At 35.3% G+C, this 11,719-nt stretch overlaps 2 pseudogenes; both read left to right on the top strand.

Annotated features, from left to right (window-relative positions):
• The first annotated feature begins 2,112 nt into the window (after positions 1 to 2,112).
• LOC149164781 (pre-mRNA-processing-splicing factor 8A pseudogene) lies at positions 2,113 to 3,260 on the top strand (annotated as a pseudogene).
• Positions 3,261 to 3,663: 403 nt separating this feature from the next.
• LOC149164780 (histone-binding protein MSI1 pseudogene) lies at positions 3,664 to 4,458 on the top strand (annotated as a pseudogene).
• Positions 4,459 to 11,719: the final 7,261 nt, after the last annotated feature.

Raw genomic sequence — 11,719 nt, 5'->3', positions numbered from 1 at the left:
CCGTGAATGGATCCCTGGGAGATCTGGAAGGAGATATGTCAACAGCCATCGGAGAGGACCTAGCGGGTGCTGAAACCGAGTCCAAAAATGAATCCAGGAGATCTGGAGGATGGGTCAGCGGTAGGAAGCAACTTGAAAACTTGTGAAGAGGACTAAGCAAGTGCACCAGAAACATAAACCTGAAGAGGGTAAGTAGAAGGAATCCGTCCAAAAATTTTGAGAGAACACCCTGGGGGAGAGGGGGAAGATGAAAAATTGGGTTTTGAAGGAATTTGCGTGCAAACCCAATTCCTCAATGGAGAGACCTGTTCATTTTTTACTGCACTAGCAGATATAAGTGGTCCAAGCTAGAGACGAAACCGGAAGAGCGTTTCCCATAATTCAATAGCCTTTCGAATTTAATGAAATGCTTTTTCTTGAAGGATTCTTCCAATCGGAGGGCCTTCGCTGCCGAACTAAAGTCAATCACATTCCACAAGGACACTGAGATCTGGTTTGCTAGATCCAAATGGAGCCAGAGAAGTCTTGCTCCTGCGCATCAGCCTTTGCAAAACATGCTAAGAAATCTAAGCACCATGTCTGCATTGAAGAGTCTAAATTCATTGCTAAAATTGGTCATTTCCACCATAGGAAACTCAGGGAAGCGATTGAGATTGAGAGGCATACCAATAACCTTAATAGGGATGATGGCTGGAAGCTAAGTAAAAGCTGGATTCCGGCTCTCGCCTCTTAACTCTGCCTCCCTCTGCTCCCCCTTATCCTTCTTGGCTTTTGTTATCTTCCTCGTATTATTTAATGGCTTTCCCCCCTTATAGTCCTTTTTGAATGTTTGTTAATATATAGTTATCTTAAAAAAAATTAAAAATTTTGATATAAATAAATAATTGTATTATTGATTATTAATTTCATTTAAATTTTTATATAGATTCATAATATTAGTATTATATTATTATATAAGACTCTATAATTAACTATTCTCAAACTACTATCATATAAACTTATAATAGTTTATCGGATTTTAGTTATTTAACTTAGCAAATATGTTAGTTCTTTAGTAACATATTATCATATAAAATTCTAAAATTAATTATTTTCAAACTATTATTATTAGATAAATTTATAATAGTCATATGACATTATTATATAAATTTATAAGATTTGAGTTATTTAATTTGGTAAATATATTATATTTCTACCAACAAAAAACAAACTTTTACCTAATATTATTATAATCACTTATTATATTGACTAGTTAATTGACTAGGTGACTGCTTGCTTATATTATTATTTTATTATTTGCGAAACGTCGACCCAATCCTTGCGATGTGATTAATCCGAAAGACTATCTCTCTTAATTATGGATCACAAAAGTCTTCGATCTAACTTGATTGAAATTGTAAATTTTCTTGATTTAATACTTTCAAAAATATCTAACTTATAAGGTTTACAAAATTTATCAATAATTCATTCAATTTTTGTAGAAAAATATATTTTTATTTAGAAAAAGGAATGAAGAAAAAAATAAAATAGAATAAAAAAAGATGTTATAATGGGCATAACAATATAGTGAAATTCACCAAATATTATTAATCAATAAAATTGAAAAACATAACCATAGAAATCAAAACAATGATAGCTCATATAACACTATATAAGTACTGTTATCACTTAAGAATTCTAATTTCAAAACCGCTCACATTAGTTTGACTGTAAAAATTCGGTGCTAGTCTAGGTTTGAGTTTTTGTTTGCCTTAGAGTCTGAGTCTTAGGAGTCCATTATGCATCCTCATTCACCACCGGTCTCATAATTCATACAATTTCCATGTGTCAGTTTTGTTCAAAGGTTATTATGTGCTACAAAGCTCTTTAGGAGATTTCGTAGCGCATAAGTCAGTTTTAGGTGTTTTCGCAGCGCAACATGTTTCAGGTGATTTCGTAGCGCAAAAACCTGGTCTAGGTGATTTTGTGCTGATCCATAACAAATCTCACCCAGTTGTCATACTTATCAGAATCTGCGGTGTTTTAGGTCGTTAGGTGTCTTGGTACTGGCACATGTTGCAGTTGTTGCTGAGAAGGAGACAAAGGGTTCTGTTTACAATCTACATGTATTTAATGGAAAGTTGCTCGCTGGCATCAATTAAAAGATTCAGTTATACAAATGGGAGAACCGTTCTTTTGATGAAGCCTGGAAAACAGAATACATCGTCTCAAGAGAATCAACTGTGCCACCTGGTTTATCTTATTGAGAATGCCATTATGAATTTGCCACCTGGTCACGGAGATGTTTTCCCTGCTCTTTTGAATAGTGAGAAGCTTGATGAACTACTCTCACAGGATGTAAAAGGTGGTACGCTTACCTCTTATGAAGGTTGCGTTCAGCTTCCAGAGATTGCACAGGTTCCAGAGGAGCATATTCGCGAGTTCAAGGTCATTTTCACCTGCATCTGTGGTGGATTGGGCAGGCAATAGTTGGAGATGGGAAAAATCCTCGCAGAGAAAGGCAACAGATTGCTGAAATTGAAAATCAGGCAAAGGAAGCAAACAAGCTCACTGCAGTTACCACGAGGAGTCGGACTACAAATGTGCACGGTGATAAGTTGATTGTCACCAAATCTAGTCCATTTGAGCAAGCCGCTTTTGGTTCTAAAACGGATTGGCGTGTAAGGGCAATATCTGCCACAAATCTCTATCTCCGAGTCGATCATATATATGTTAACTCTGATGATATCAAGGAAACTGGCTATACATACATTATGCCAAAGAACATATTGAAAAAATTCATTTGCATAGCTGACCTTAGGACTCAGATTTCGGGGTACATTTATGGTATAAGCCCTCCCGACAATCCACAGGTGAAGAAAATTCGCTGTATAGCTATGCCTCCACAATGGGGAACGCATCAGCAAGTTCATTTGCCTTTGGCTTTGCCGGAGCATGAATTTTTGAATGATTTAGAACCTTTGGGATGGATGCATACACAACCCAATGAGCTTCCTCAATTATCACCTCAAGACTTAACATGCCATGCTCGAATCTTGGAGAATAATAAGCAGTGGGATGGAGAGAAATGTATCATTCTTACATGCAGTTTCACTCCCGGCTCCTGCTCCTTAACTGCATATAAGCTTACTCCAATAGGTTATGAATGGGGGCGGCTCAACAAAGACACTGGAAGCAATCCACATGGTTATCCCACGAAGAAACAGAGTTTGAGCTCAAGTTATGCCAACCCGGTGAAGCTTCTTGTGTGGCGCATATAAGAGACAAGGTGAATGCTGATGAATCAAGTTTGAATGTTTCCTATGAAGCTCCAGAAATACTTCAAACATGCCACTTGGAAAAGATAGTGAAATCACTTGCAGCAGATCGTTGTGTCTTTGGTTCTCGTGATGAAATACTTGATGAAAATGTCCATTTAAGCCAAGACCAACTTCTACACAGGTTTCTTTGTTTTCATGACAATCAACAAATAGCAACTCAGGAACAAGAATCAACCAGTAATCCTGAATGGATACAAGGAGAACATTTTGTGCATCAAGCCATACAAAATTTCAGGTTGTCATATGCATTAACAAACATAACTCCAGTGATGAAAAACTTGTCAAGCAGTGCGAGGATCAACAAGTCTATTTATACAAAGTTTAAAGTAGACGAGCCAAAACCATGTCAAGAGCTCGCAGAGGACTTTGGGTTATAGGTAATTCCGCAGCACTAAAACAGTCAAATAGCTCGTCAACGTTAATTGATGATGAAAAAGACAATTCAACAGAAAATGACAGTTGAATGGCTCCATCATACCTTCAAAATAGGCCAATTATTTGATGATAGCAGAGGTCCAGATTCCCCTGCAAAACTCTAAAGATAACATCATTGGAGGTTTTGAATCCACTGAAGCCAAAGTACAAATAACACAAAATATTAATCATGAAGGAGAAGTTAACAAGGCTCGCTACATGCCACAAAATTCATTTGTCATTGCAACGAAGACAGTGAGCTCAAATGTTTATGTGTTTGATTACAGCAAGCATTCATCAAAGGCTCCACAAGAAAGGGTTTGCAATCCTGAATTGATATTGAAAGGTCATTCTAATGAAGGATATGGTTTGACACGGAGTCCTCTCAAAGAAGGTCACCTACTAAGTCGTTCAAACGATGCACAAATATGCTTGTGGGATATAAACGTTGCATTTGGAAAGAAAGTGCTTGAGGCCAATCAAATATTTAAGGTTCATGAGAGAGAAGTTGAAAATGTTTCATGGCATTTTAAGCACGAATACCATTTTGGCTCTGTTGGAAATGATTGCCATTTTGCTCATATGGGACATGCGTACACCTGCACCTAACAAGCCTCAACAATCAGTTGTAGCTCATCAGAGTGAGGTTAACTCTTTGGCCTTTAATCCGTTCAATGAGTGGCTGTTGAGAAAAGAAAGCTCAAGACAGTCAGAGCTTGGATGAAGACTAACGCTCAGCAGTTTCGTAGCGCGCTACAAAAATGCTGAAGCAACACAATCTAATTTCAATTAACCGGTTTTTGAATATGAGCGGAAATTTTGAAAGGGTAATGTCTACAAGGTATGCAAGGCATCTGCTGAAGCTATTAAGATTCAACCAGGTCAAGACAAGTGGAGATAATATGTATTCGAATCCAACTTTAGATTTTTGTCATAAAGTGAGCATATTTACCACACTTCAGGATATGTAAAACAGTTTGCAAGAATTTTGGCTTTCACGCATGAAAACGGTGGACAGCACATCAAAGATGTGGCAGTCTGCTCCATTTTGGGTAATTAAAAGATAAAGGATATACTTCGTGGGATCCGAACATTTTGAGGCAAACTAAAGACCGGTACACAGGGGTAGTTTCCTATGTTTCAGGGCATTGTAAAACATGTGACATTGAAGATCAACATGGAGCCTTGAAGATCCATCACAACCAAAATAAGAAGGGAACCAGATGTCAAAGAACGAGGATGATTGTAGACCAAAGCTGTTATGAAATTAGAGTCCTACTTGATTTAGATATCTAGAAGGTCTAGTTGAAGTTTGTTACATTTAATAAGCAGTTAAAAGTTAAACAGGTGTCATTAGAAGTAATTCTCGAGTTCCCCTAATGTTTAAGGAGGAATCTCAGTCAGGTCTATATATAGGAGAAAAAAAAATGTAATAGAGGTGGGAAGTTTATGTAAAAAAGCCTTGTTGTGAAGCTTATGTAAAGACTCTGTTCTTTTGGTAATACAGTAATGGTTTTTGCTGCTAAAGAATCATAGTGACTTCAATGTATGAATTCCTCTTGTTGTCTTTCACGTTGTTTACAGTTTGATGGGTACTTGAGTACTTGGAAATCATATGTTGTGCTCTAATTTCTTTCATGTACTCATATACTGTCCCTTTTGTGTCTGTTGTACTTTAAATATATTGAAGTCTGAATGCCTTGATTTCATTGCAAAGCCAATTCACTGTTGACGCTAAATGACATATGACTCCATGAGCCCAATGGATTGCTTGTTAATTTAGATTTTACCAGCCTCATTCCTATTTGTTTTATAAAAGAGTTAGCCATCTCAATCACAATCACAAATCTTAAACCCTTTGAGAGAGCCCTCTCAGGCTAAGGAGGCTAAGCCTTAGCTAAAAGATTGGTCTGAAACAGTTACTTGAAGTCCTCCTGGTTTGCAGCCTTCCAGGGCCTGATTTTGAGATAACAAGTACAACAACTTTTACATACAAAAATTATTTAGATTCTTTAATTCATAATTACAAATCCTATTTCCTATTGTATTTAGAATGTCCTATTTCCTATTGTATTTAGAATGTCATCCAATAAAAAAAATAAAACCATATCAATGGATAAAAAAACCCAACTCAAATGTGGATTGGAAATTCATTTGAGTTGGAAATTCAAAAACTACAAAACTATAACACATATACCAAAATGTAAAACTATCTTAACTCTATTGAGATTAAAAAAAATAAAATAAAATAAAAAAATAAATCTTAGCAAATCTATGATAAGCTAAATTGTTTTAATTGAAATATAATACGATATTGGATCTTTTGGGAATATGAGTATCTCTTTGCTTGTTATTATTTTTGTTGAAAAATATTTTCTCACATTATTGGGCTCTCCACACTAGTTAATAATTGTCATTGCATCATTATCAGTATAGTGGATTGGATTTCCTATTAAGTAATATATATATATATATATATATATATATATCCTATACCTTTATGTTAAAGTAAAATGAGGTTTTGAAGATGTTTTCATCATGCAGGTATTTAGAGCTTGTTGCTTCTTTTTGATAAATTTGTAGTATTACCCATAACCAAGGAGATATAACTTTCTATCTTGTAATTAATTTAGTTTCAATGGAAATTATGGTTATTATTGTAGTATAAAATGGAATTTATAAAGTTAGTGATCAATAAATTTAATGGAAACAACTTAAACATTTGCAAATTCAAAATGGATTATTTCTTTATTGTGTGTGTATTATTTCTTTATTATGTGTGTGTATGTGTGTGTGCCTGAGAGAGGGGGAGAGAGGGAGAGCAAGGATTTCATTATAATGGAAAGAAACATAATATTATTAAGTGGAATGATTGAAACAAGGCAAGGGATAAGTTCCTTTTCTTGATAAGCCTTAGATTGTTTGAATTCATGGTGAAGGTGATGGGGAACAATGAGACAATTAAGCTTTATTTTATAAATAGGGGGGCTAATATTCGGTACCTCATACTACCACCCTAGTTACTCCTGGGATAGAAATCATATTCCATAAAGATGAAGGATGGTGACAAGGTGACCAATCACCCAAATACTGCAAAACACTTTTAAATTAATTCAAGGTCATTAAAGATGAGGTGAAGGATGTTTAGGAATGCATTGTCTTCCTTTTCTTTTTACATACTTTATGTGGTAATTGTGTTCTTGACATAAGTGGTAGCACTAATAGGAGCATATCATGATATATGAATTTATTTGTCAACAATCACTGAAATAAATATCAAAAGATAGTTCGAAATAAATTATTAGTTCATAAGCATTGTTGACAAGATGATATTTTAAGGAGAAAAAAAAACATGGTGAGACTACGAGAAAACCAAGAGGTAGTAGAAGAAGAAATAATTAGAAATTAAAATTTTAAAAGTATAAGAAAATGGCGAACATGAAAAAATTGTACTTATGTTCTTGTAGAAGTAGGATGACTCTCCTATAAAATTTTGGAACATGGAAGGAATCCTATTGTATTTTGAAACAAGGAAGGAATTTGTTATCTTGTAGCAAGATTCTTCATATCGAATTTCCAAGAGAAAGTATGAATTCTGGATTCTAGGTTATCTTCCCATGTGTCTCTGTAAAGGGCATGGTTCAAGGGGAATGGTATGATTCATAAAGGGATCATATTCTTTCTGGAATTGTAAGTCATGTGACAATATGGGATTGTAACTCACGTGACAATATGACATAGGACATGGAGGAAACATGGACATGAGTATCCAATAGTGGATACATTGACCCAAAAAAAATACACTTTTAACACTTTATATATATCAAATTTCAAATTTCAAATACAAAAATGAAAGGTAGAGAGACATGTCCAATATTTTAATAAAGCACAATGTCTATAAAATGTTGATACAAGTAGTTACTACAGTGATGATTATCAAACACATAATAAATTAGAATATCTAATATATATGTAATCATAATATATATGTGTGTATATATATAGTGTCACAAACACTATAGGTAGGAATGCTAATGATAAGTACAAAATAGGATAATATATACTAGAACCATATATGGGATAATCTCATAGATCATCATTATCACTAGTCCTATTCCATTTTAGAATCATCAAAATCAACACCCTTTCCACTACTCTCTCCTCCATCCTCTTACACCTCATCCTCCTTAATATTCAATCCAAGATCTGCATCTACTAGTGTGGAAAATGACACCTCAAGAGGATCACCATCACCAAATGTGCTCAAATATTACTTGGGAGCCTGCACTGATACATGTGGATCATGGTATACATTCTCATTCTTTATACTGGGAGAGGGGGTCAGGGGATACTTTCTCCATAAACTTCATTGTTCTCTTTGACTATGCCAACTGGTCTGTCAATTGCTTTGTTGGCATGGCTATCCGCGTCCTTATTTTGGTTTCTCAGGATGTGCTTTAAGGTTATATTTCCCAGACTTTCAAAACTTGCTCTGATCCTTATATAGATTTTATTGATGGCTATGCTTTTGAAGTCCCTATTGGCATCCAGAGCGGCTATTATGATAGAAAAGTCCCCTATTATTATAGGGTTTTTGAATGCGTTTTTGTTTAAAATCCTTGTGCCTAGGAGAAGGCTGTATGCTTCAGCCCTGTTGTTTGTCATTTCTCCCAGGCTCCATTCATAGGTTATTATTTTTTGTCGATTCGGATCTATTATAACTCCTCCTGCCCCTGCTTTGCCTAGGTTATTTTTTGCAGCTTCGTCAAAAAAGAGAATGTGTCTCTTCTGTTCTTTTATCCATTCTGCAAATTCTTTGTCCTCCAATGTTAATTTCCAATTCTTGTTTGTGTGGGATTCTTTATTATTTGCTGTAACTGTTGCTTTTGCTTTGTTTTCTAACATTGATTTAATGTACCAGTCTTTCTCTTCTTGTTGTAAATTATTCTGATCCATTTTTGAGATTCCATTTGTATTGATTATCTCTACAACTTGGCTCCAAGTTTTTCCTAAGATCTTGCCTAGATTTGGCTTTTGTTCTTTGAAAATGCATTTGTTTCGGGCTAACCAAATTTGCCAAAATAGGATTGAAGGGAGACATTTCCATATCCTTTTTATTGTTGCCTTTTTTTTCTTTGTATATGGGTAGCTTTTATCCCAGTTTTTATGAAGAATTGTCAACTGGATTGTTGGATTTATGTTTATTTCCAAAGGACTTGTTGCCTATTTCCAGCACACTCTCGCCACCATACAGTTAACGAATAGGTGTTGGATAGTTTCTTCCTCCTTTTGACACATGACACATTTTGAGGGCCCTTGTATTCCTTTTTAGTTTGATTTTTAGAGGTAATAATTTTACCTTTGAGAAGGGTCCAGGTGAAGAATTTAATTTTGGGAAAAGTCTCTGAATTCCAAGCTGCCTTCCAAAGACTCTAGTCATTTTGATTGTGAAGATTTTGGAGGAGGTTGTACCCAAATTTCGCTGTGTAATTCCCTCCATTTGGGTCCCAAACAAAGTCACCTTGCTCTTCTATGTTGATGGGCGCAGCCCCAACCAAATGGAATTTTAAAATTTCCCACTGACTTTTAAGTCTTGATGGAGTGGCCATCTTTTTCCATGTAACCCAGTTATTCTAATCCTAATCCGAAATAGAATAAAGTGTGTTAAAACTTTGCTCTTCCATCCATCTCTGAAGGCCCCTTAAATTTTGTTGCTGGTTTAAGGTGGTCTTTTCCCATTATTCTATCCTCCCAGATAGAAATTGTTTTGCCATTCCTTGGATTTGTTGATATTTGATCTCTAATAAGAGGAATTATCCTTTTAACCAATTTCCAAATTTGGGTGCATGGCCTGTCTGGAATAGTATTAGTGATCATCTTTGTTCTATGACCATTCAAGTATTTCATTGTTAGTACTTTTTCCCACCAGTGGCCGTTCCCATTTATCATTCTCCAGATAATTTTTGTCCCCAGGGAAATGTTCCTTAGTCCTGGCAGTCATATTGCTATACCTCCTTTTTCATAGGGAAGAGTAACTTGCTCCCATTTAACAAGGTTAAATTTTTTATTATCTTGTTCTCCTCCTTGCCAGAGGAAGCTTCTAATTATCAGTTCCATTTGCTTGTGGCCGCTTGCCGGAGCCATAATGATTGCATACTGATATATAGGCAAGGTCGAGAGAAGTGCCTTAATCAGTGTCACTCTTCCTGCCAGGTTGAGCCACATCACAAAATTCGACCCAAAACATGGTCTTTTAACCCCAAAATTGTCCTTGGGGGATCTTGTTCCCAACATGAGTTTACAAGCAAGCCTGATATGAGTGGAAGTAAGGTTTAGGAGCTCCATTATTGTATAGAATACATTTCCATGGGCCCATAACCCATAGGATTCCAAAGGTGAGCACTTATGCTCACAAAATTCAAGAGCCATCAAAGTTTGAAATACGTAGACCCAAAAATTGTTTTGTGTCACTTATAAAAGTAAGAGGATGTTGATTGGGTGATGTGAGAGTGTGGGAAACCTCTTAGTGTGACTATTATCTCACCTATGAGCTGCATCATCATTTCCATTTATTGCCTTTAATATTTTATCTTGGTATTAGAGCGGGAGGTAAGAAAAATTAGAGGATTGATTGAGAGGTGTGTGGTGTGTATGTGAAATGGTCTTTTTGTTTTGTGAGGAAGTGGAGATGGAAGTTAGTGTGATTACACATGGATCTATGCAACATTATAATGAACCATGTTGAAATTGTTGTATATTGTAGCCAATCTGTGTACAAACTTGTGTGAACAGTGGGTCATGTTGTATCACTTCGAATTCGGGTTGGATTTTTGAGCACTCAAGGTCTCCAAATCTACGATACCCTCTTAATTGACAGCAAGATCAAAAAATAAAGAGTCGTATATTATGTCAATTATTGTCTATTGAAAAATGTGTGGACTGTTGTATTGAAGTTGTTGTCAATACAAGAATGTTGGAGATGTTGCAATGTGAACGAGCATCAGACTATCAAGAATGTTACACTAAGAAATACTGTTGTGTGGGATTCTATGTAAGCTACATGCGTCTAAATTGAGTTAGCTAAGGATTGTTCAAGTCATGAAAGCTATGAGATTACTGCATGTGAGACTGTGTTGAGGTGTTGTAAGTTGCATGAATGGAAAAGGATTCGATTGATATGTATCTTGAGTGAGTTACAAGAGAGTTATACTTAAAGAAGATTTCTCTCTTGATGATTCTATCCCATTCAAAATATTTAGATTTGGAAAATTATTTTCATAGCTGAAACTCATATATTTTGAAGTCGAATTTGGATATGGGGAAGAATCTTATATGGTTAACTGGAATTGTGAATTATGTAGAAGGTATTATATTTTTCTTGTTGTCAGTGTGATCGAAATAGACTGGATCAACTGCTTTTGAAATTGATGATGGGCAGGTATTCATCCACATATCTTTTATTGATCTTATCAACAACAAAGGAGGTGGCAACATCCTAGGGCCTCGAGAAGGTAATTTTTTGTGGGAATTATTTCTTATTAAAGGTGTGCTTAATGAATAAGTCTTTGGAAAATCCTTATTTAACTGAACCAAACAAGTTAGACAAGTCCAATTATATGAATTGTAAGTTCAATATTCATACGTTGATGGAAGGGACAAATGTTTGGCCCAATGTATATAGACATGAATCCAAACTTGAAGTCCTCACAAAGGTTCATAATTGGGAGCCCCATGAGAGAAAAGAAAAGTTGATTCTAAAAATGTTCGTGAAGGACAATATTAATTTTCATATCAGAGACTACAAGAAATTCAAGGAGAGATAGAATACCCTTAAAGGTTTGTATAAAACAACCAATGCAAATCGATTTTAGATCTCAAAAAATCAATTTCTTTCAATTGAAATAGAGGAGAATGAGAATGTAATAGTTTTATTTCTAGAATTAAATATTTGAAAGAAAAACTGGGTGATATTGGTGAAAAAATCT

This window comes from Pinus tabuliformis, chromosome 5_1 (assembly GCF_031772625.1).
Source record: "Pinus tabuliformis cultivar Carrire ecotype Pingquan chromosome 5_1, CPIR1, whole genome shotgun sequence".
Taxonomy (NCBI): domain Eukaryota; kingdom Viridiplantae; phylum Streptophyta; class Pinopsida; order Pinales; family Pinaceae; genus Pinus; species Pinus tabuliformis.
This window is presented reverse-complemented; position numbering and strand designations above follow the sequence as displayed.